Raw genomic sequence first — 9,071 nt, 5'->3', positions numbered from 1 at the left:
TCATATGGGCTCCGACTTAGTTTTCAAGCTTTATAGAGTTGTTTTCCTATCGTTCCGTTAGTAAATGACGTTTGATTTTGTAATTTATTTTTAAATATCATGTGGAAATTACGTTTGAGATCTGTATTTTTGTCATACATGTTTTCTACTTTTTACATTCAACATATGCCAACAATTTTCGAAATATCGATCACTAGAAGCCCGATTTCAGTCTGAAACGGCCATTTTGGTCTGATCACATCTTGATTGACTGGATTTACCGCTAGAGAAATTCGTCCAGATATTTCAGATCGTTTAGTCGCCGTTCAGATCGATAGCCTCATCAGGTAAATCAGTTCGTTAATGCGTATCAAGACGGAAAAGACTGAATCATCTAGCGGGTTGTTTAGACCCGTTAAGACCGTGTCAGACCAAAACAGACCATGGATACAAAGTTACGTCAAGATGTTGTCAGACCGTGTCCAGTCGTGTTCAGATTTTAATCATTTGGACACAAAACGAGTGAAACTTTCCCATTGTTTATCAGGGGTTGCTCCCCTTTTAAAAATAAAATAAAAGTTAGAAAGAAGACGGTTTATGTTAACTGAAAGTCTACCACGTCCCTTTAATCATGTTAATTAAATAAAAAAAATATTCAATTTGAATTCTTACTACATCCTATTTAACATGTTTTGTATATATTTTAAAAAATAGCTCAAAGTCATACTGCTGAACAAACCGCCGCGAAATGACTAAAAAAAATTCAACAGATTGCCGAAATAACATTTATTTATTGAATGTAAGCACTTGAACCTTTATATTAAAGGTTTACAAGTGATTACAATACATGTTTTTGCAATTACAGACTGTCGTGGTGGTGAAAAATGTGTCATGTTGACGCAATAGATCATTTTTACACCCGTATTAAATAATTACGGATGTCGGCCGTGAACACACAGGCACTTGTCTCTGAAAATAAATTTCCTATATACCTTATTATAATAAGGTATATAGGATTTTTGTTTTCTGAGACAAGTGCCTGTGCGTGAAGACTTGAAAACGCGTGATCTTAATAATTATGTTTAATTAAATTTAAGATGTAACATTTTTTAATATTGTAAATGAATGCATTCATTTTGCATTCATTTAACTTTTAATGTTGGCTATATAAATTGCATTTGAGTGAGGCAGGGAAAAAAATATATATATAACTAGAATCTATGTCTTTTCTCGTTTTCCGTTTACTGTCATGCCATTGTCCGTTCATTTTTGCCAGACTCATGCGTTTGACTTTCCATCTTTATTTTTCACTTAGTCTATAATTCGAGAGCCTTTTATAAAAAAAATATTACACACCAGAAGACTTTGTTAAAAGATAAAGTTTGAATATTATAGCAGAAAAAGACCAGTGTACCTGAAGTACATTTGAAGACCAGGTTATATATATTACATGAATACAGCACAATAAAGCTGGTTTAATTTGAATTACTATCCATTAGGGACATTTTCTGACGATAATTAATCAAATCTGACAAGTTTGATTAAAAACGGAAAATAAGCCCGTAAACGATTTAACGTTACCGTACCCTCTTTACTTGTCGCATGTCGGCATCTTCAAATGGCAAATTTATTTTACACAAATTCGTTGACATGCCATGATGGTAGATGGACACTACAGCACAATATAAGCTGAGCTGGAAATTACAATTGGTGAGTAGAAATGAATAATATTTAAAACATGCCTATCAGACATGAGAATAATCATTGATCCGGCCAAGAGTTTGAAGGAAAGATGTTTACATTTGTTACATTTGTGCATACAGGTATGAATTGACTTTCTAATACACCACATTCTTGTACAGTAACTTGTTCAAAGGTAAAGTAAGAATTTGGGCTTGTAAAAAAAATTATTCCTGTGATTGGACCCCCCCCCCCCCTTTTTGGAAGATCAATGCATGATTTGAAAAAGGTACATATAAACTATGGTTTAAATCCTCCCTTTTAAAAAGGGCTGGATACACACCTGTTTATTGCCTAAACCATTGTGTGTATTCACAATGGTTTGGTTGGGGGGGGGGGGCCTATTACCAGACCTAACCCCCTGATGGAGTAACCCTAGTCCAAATAATTATGACGTCTGGCAAGGCTATTTTTTTTCTTTCTGAGACGCCTGCCTAGGACGTTGTAGGAAGGCGTCCCAGAAAAAAATTTAAATAGCCTTGCCAAACGTCATAATTATTTGGACTAGAGTAACCCTACATATTCATATTTATTGTATGTTTAATAATGTATTGATAACTGTCACGTCCTAAAATTTGCATGAAATATCTGTCACTGGATTTTTTATAACTCATAACCAACCAATCTTCACATGTATGTTACAATGATGATGCACCTATTTATATAGCCACTGGTGGGTGATGTACAATAATTATAATTTATCACATATTTGTTATGAATACCTTCAAGGCTTGGGTTTGCATATATGCAATAACCTCTAAATTGCCGGGGGCAAAAAAAAGAGTATATTGATATTGTGCCCTGATTCCAAATGATGTGACAGCATTGCGTCCTTAACGACAATTTTTTACACTTTTGTGATAAGAAATTTAAGATAATTTTCCAGGCATGTTTCATTAAATTGCAGGCGCGGATCCAGAGGGGGGTTCCAGGGGTTGGAACCCTTTCTCTTTTTGAGGATCAATGCATTTGAATTGGGACATGTAATTGGAACCCCCCTTTGTCCTGGTTTTCAAAATGGCTGGACTCTCCCCTGAATTGTTATCAATGATTTGTTTTGCTCTAAATTTTGTAGAACTTAAATATAACATGTTATAATCTATGCATACCATTGCTTTGTCATGTATGTAGTAATATTCTACAAATTCTATTTTGAAATAAAAAAGTATTATTAAAAGAATTTGTTGAATTATTATTACTACAAATATCACAAATCAAATACATGTAGTTACTGTAAATTCAGAAATTATTGCTTGCAAATTATTGCGAATTTTTCATTTTAGACTTAAATGCGATTTTAATTTTTACGATTTTGTGAAAAATCCTGTTTAATTCATATAAAATATCACAAAATGTGCGTTTAAGTTATTGCGTTTACAACTCAGTCGCATTTTTCGCAATAATAAAAACCTCACATTAATTTCTGAATTGACAGTAGTATATAAAATAGTATTAATGCTATTGACTTATTTAATTTTATACATGTTATAGAAGTCGCATGTAATACAAGTTATAAATACTTAATTCTTAATGTAAATTTTTTTTGTAGATAAGATATCACATTGGTTTTAGCATGATTCCCAGCAAGATTATGAAGGGGCATATATATCATATATACATAGGAAATATATATAGTGTCACTAAATTACTCTCATACGGTACCTCACCTCTGTAGCTGTAAATTGCGAAACGGTGGATTCATTCATAATTTTGAGTTACTTATTGCAATTGGAAATAACGTTGATAAAGCTAACAGCATTATGCCATGATGTTGATGGGATGTTCTGATTGGACAAAAAGGAAATTGTGAATTGAACAAATAGCAAACTTGAAATTCATAGGAAAAAAAGTAGGAAATTGGAATAATGAAAATTCATAGTTTCAGTGATTATCTTACAATCATCATGATCATTGTCAATACTACAAGTGCATCATCATGATCATATATATCTGAATTCACCTTGGATAATTATACATTTAAAATAAGAATTTGGATATAATAAGAATTTCTGTGCTGGCGTTGCTACTGTTGGCTTCATGTACCACCAGCTGGGAGTGTTAAACCTTTTTGACCTTTCGTGAGGGTCTGTCATGGTCCGTCACAATTGGTTAGTGTCATATATGCATGATTATGGAAGTTTCACCAACCTAGACAAGCTTTACAGCCCTGGCACGGTTGTTGGTTGCACTTAGAGTCAAATGCAAGCTTGCTGTATACATTTGTAGTTCAAATAGTCTGAATGAATCTACATGTATGGTGACAATCTTTTAAATTACTGTTCATTCTGAAACTGGCATTTTATACTAGTACATGTAGTAGTCGAACATATTAAACAATTCATGTACTTCAAAGTATCAATTTATTTTGTCTCGCCTTACATGAAAGTCATGAAAGTTGGTTGTATATATGCAAGAAATATGTATTACAGGGGTGATGATGTAAGCTATTTTTAATAGAGCTTTACATTTATAAAAGCTAAAAGAGCTGGTTCAGGGAATGAGTGTAAAATATACTGTTACATTTTATTACATGTAATTGGATACATTTTATTGTATATGAGTACCTTGCAAGGTCTACTTGTCTATCAGGTTAGGTTGACCTGACCTTAATTTTATTTCATGGATAATCTAAGTGATTTAGGTTATTTCAGTTTAATACAATGTTAACATGGTTAGGTTTGTTTCTCAGATACTTCGTAATGAAATTAGAGACTGGAAATGTGGAATGTGCCAATAAGACAACAACCTGACTACAGAGCAGACAACAGCAGAAGGTCATCAATGTTTGAATTGTTTCTCAGAAGCTGTAAGCTACATTGAACATGTTGGAAACAAACATAATTTTTGTTTTGCCTAAGGAGATATGGAATCAGGGGTGAATCCAGCCATTTAAAAAAGGGGGGGTTCCCAACCCAAGACAAAAGGGGGGGGGGGTTCCAACTATATGTCCCCATTCCATGATCATCCAAAAAAGGGGGGTTCCAACCCCCTGAACCCTCCCCCTGGATCCACCATTGGGTATGAATTTTGATGAGTCGACTTGCATTACTTAAACTATAAACCATGTAGACCAAGTGATTTTCTTTTTAGTCACTATATAATAGGTCACTGCACACCCTTCAGCAAAGACCAAAAACTTAAACTTCATGATGAGCACCCTATAAATGGCTCTGCTTGGAAAGAGCTAGGCTTCTAACAGAGTTAATGTAAAAAATTCAGACGAGAACCCAACAGTGATGACAACTTGATTTATACTAGTATACATGAGCTACAAACAAACAAATATGTGATAAACAGCAATCAACAAAAACACTACAGACAAAAAATTAAGGGGAGACTATTTAAATATAAAAAAGAAGATGTGGTATGATTGCCAATGAGACAACTCTCCACAAAAGACCAAAATGACACAAACATTAACAATTATAGGTCACCGTACAGCTTTCAACAATGAGCAAAGCCCATACCGCCTAGTCAGCTATAAAAGGCCCCGATAAGAAAAAGTAAAACGATTCAAACGAGAAAACTGACGGCCTTATTTATGAAAATAAATGAACAAAAACAATTATGTAACCAAGGATTTGTATAGTGTCTCACTATACAAATCCTTGATGTAACACAAAAACAAACGACAACCACTTAATAACAGGCTCCTGACTTGGGTTTATTTACTTTAATGTAAAGTAAATAAAATTAACTAATGTCTTGTACAAGTATTACCCTGACGTTCCGTGAAAATTGTTTTCAAAAATCTAATTTGTCCATAATTCTTTTATGTAATAAACTTATTTAAATAAATTCAGACCTTCACCTGTCTGATCACCAGCATGGCTAAAGGTATTACTCCCAGATGTATTGGCAGGTGACACCTCCAGGTATTCAAGCGATTTCCTGTCGGACTTGCAAGTTCATGCATCATTTCACTTCTGTCAGTGTACACGACCGAAAACTTGAATCTTTCCATTTTAAACTTTCAGGTGCATCGGTAATCATTTGATAATATACATCTCTGTCCTGCGTGTCCGATAGTGATACACTAGTCATTACTGTTTATAAATAACATTTCTGGTGTAAAGAATATTATTCATAAAAATTTAAATAATTCCAAAAAAGAGATTTGAGAAAATAAAAATTTGCTTACACATTTTTTCCAACATGTCCAATGGTAAATTTGGGGAAATGTAAGTACTCGTTGTCAAAAGTAAAGGCCAGTTTGAAACATACAAGAAAAATTGATTTAACAAAAATATATATATACGCACTTATTGCGACCATTCTTTTATATGCCTTGATAGAAAGTTACGGAACTATAGATAGTTGCAATTTAAAATTATATACATTTTTACATTGGACATTAGAAAGAAATAAAATTGAGAATGGAAATGGGGAATGTATCGAAGAGGAAGCGGAAGGTCACCAACAGGTCTTCAATGCAATGTAACGAGAAATTCCCGCTCCTGGAGGTGTCCTTTAGCTGGCCCCTAAACAAATATATACAAGTTCAGTGATAATGAACACCATACTAATTTCCAAATTGTACACAAGAAACTAAAATTTAATAATACAAGACTAACAAAGACCAGAGGCTTCTGACTTGGGACAGGCGCAAAAAATGCGGCGGGGTTAAACATGTTTATGAGATCTCAACCCTCCCCCTATACCTCTAGCCAATGTAGTAAAGTAAACGAATAACAATACGTACATTTAAAATTCATTCAATTCAAGAAAAGTCCGAGTCTGATGTCAGAAGATGTAACCAAAGAAAATAAGCAAAATGACAATTAAACATAAATAAACATGCAATTTGCCCCCTCCCTTTTTGGGAAAAAAATTGGTTCCTTATATAGGGAATCACTGAACCGTGACTGGAGCGGTCCCTCTCTTAGGTCAGTCAGTGGGCCATCACTTACGAAAATTCCTGGATCCGCCACTGAGCATGTTATCATGGGATGTCGATGGACTATTGTATACCAAAAGAAGAAGAAGAGAACCAATTTGAATTAAAAACGGGTCGATATTTAACCTGCTCTGGTTCGTCGAAGTAATGGACAAAGTAAAATCACAGATTTCTATTTAAATAAAATTGTTCTCGAACAAAGGAAGGAATTCGTCATCACAATTGTTGGGTATAATGTATTATAATGTGAACATCGTTCTGAAGTACTGTATGCCAAATTTTCTGTTCCAACATGCACGTTATATATATGCTACTGGACGTCCCAAGAGAATTTTCTGTTCCGACATGCATGTTACCAAGAGATGTGAATATTTTCTTGGAAAAGTATTCAGTAACAAAGTTTCAAATTAATATCGGGATTTATTTTCTTTTTTGATATATTCAGTAACAGCAAAAAGAATAACTTGACTGCTTGTCCGCTAAATTGGGCTGTTCTTGCCAGATAAAAGACTTATAGTTATATAACTCGAAAAACTTTTAATTTGTATTTTTTTTTAATTTATTTTCATCACTAGATAGCTGAAATTTATTGGGAAACTTGCATTTCGGGCATAATCTTTGCTTCTTAGCTCGAATTAAAGAGTGTTATAAACTTTTTCAAATGTTGAATACGCAACCAACAAATGGAAGTTTTTCACGACCTTGACTGGCTATACAGCCCTTGCACGGTCGGCCCTGGCTTGCGCCTTTTTGGGCATTAAATAATTTAATATGTTAACCATGTGGTAATTTAAATAATTTAGAATGATAAGAAAGTTTAATAAAAACAAAAATTTAAAAAGCAAAAATTTGGATAAATAAATGAATAAAAAAAGTAATAAATTTAAGATTAAGTAAATAATAAAATAATAAAAGAATATAATACGCAACCAAATCTCCAAGTATTATTTATGTTTCTGGTAAAGGCGTTTGATTGGGTATTAGTTTGAGGTAGGCGTATTTTCGGAAACATTCCTCCAATCAGACCTATATGACATACATGTGTGCGCTGATGCGTGTACACTGGCTATTGTAACGGCACGTGTGACTGTCTCATATCGAAATCTGTCGAGCGTGACCAATGTTTATTGTAGAATGTTTTGTCATGTGGTCAAATTATTTGACATACAAGTTTTAAATTTGCATTTTGAAAGATTATTTTCGGAAGTTGTCCCGTATATACTATTCTAAAGTGTTAGAGAAAAAAAAACAAGACTTTAAAGGAAAGATACATATCAACGGAGAATATAACCTGAGAAAACTATACTAGTCTACTAGCATAATAGTCAAAGATATAAAACATGTATTATATGGCTCTGATATTAAATTTAACGTGTTCTGGAAAATTTTGACAAAATATAATTGCACGAATTTTTAATCGATCGCTGACCTTTAATTCTAGAAGTGACTTGTGACTGTTATAAACATGCAGAGACAATTCTATGCATTATGGTTTAAGTTTACAATGAACACACTATAGTTATACATTTTCCTTTTAAATATCAAATAGACAATCACCTTTCGGATAGACTTGCTTTTTCTTTCTTTTCGTAAAAATTATCATTCGTCCATTTAGAGACATAAATTACAAGTTATATATGTCTCTGGTTTATTATATTTGATTACTTCAAAAATGCTTCAAAATACTATGAGCCTGTATTGGGGTCCCAACCGATCACACACAAAAAAAGGGGCGAGTTTCAACTATATGTCCCCGTTCAAATGCATTGATCGTCTTATAAGTTTATGACTCAACGGTTTCCTCCAACAATATGGTTTGATAAAGTTCATTACTTTTCACATACTAAAATAAAATGATATTCATCTTCAATTACTTGTTTATCACACATAATACAAAATCTCGGATATGTCTCAATATTATAAAATCGACAAGTTTCTATATTCAAACAGTGAGCAGATATATGCGGTATTTACAAATGAATGGTTTTATAAATATAATTTACAGCATGATCTTAATAAAATTGTTGGGGTCAAATACATCTATGCAACATACATTTAGGCAAGTCTTCAAAAAATAGTACATTTCACTATTAAAGCTACCGTTTAATCTATCTTTGAATTCAAATTAAAACAAATTCACTTTTTTTACACCCTGATGTAACCGTATTTTTAAAGTGTTGTCATCCGTATCAATAAATTGTTTAATAAAATTGAAGTGCATGAGTATTATTAACGTCTAGGATAAGTGTGAAATTTCTCTGTTGATGGGAATAAACAAAATTTAGCTGAATTTGTATTATTTAAATTAATGAAAAGGCAAGCTAGTGTGTGTTTGAAATGATATTGTTGAAATGGATTTATAGCATGAAAAATGTGTGTAACTGATTTTACGTTGACTTGGACTGCGAATTTGAAAATAATATATTTGTGAAATCACATTCTACAAGATGACATA

Source organism: Mytilus trossulus, chromosome 8 (genome assembly GCF_036588685.1).
Source record: "Mytilus trossulus isolate FHL-02 chromosome 8, PNRI_Mtr1.1.1.hap1, whole genome shotgun sequence".
In the NCBI taxonomy this organism is placed as follows: Eukaryota; Metazoa; Mollusca; class Bivalvia; order Mytilida; family Mytilidae; genus Mytilus; species Mytilus trossulus.
Note: the sequence above shows the minus strand (reverse complement) of the source record.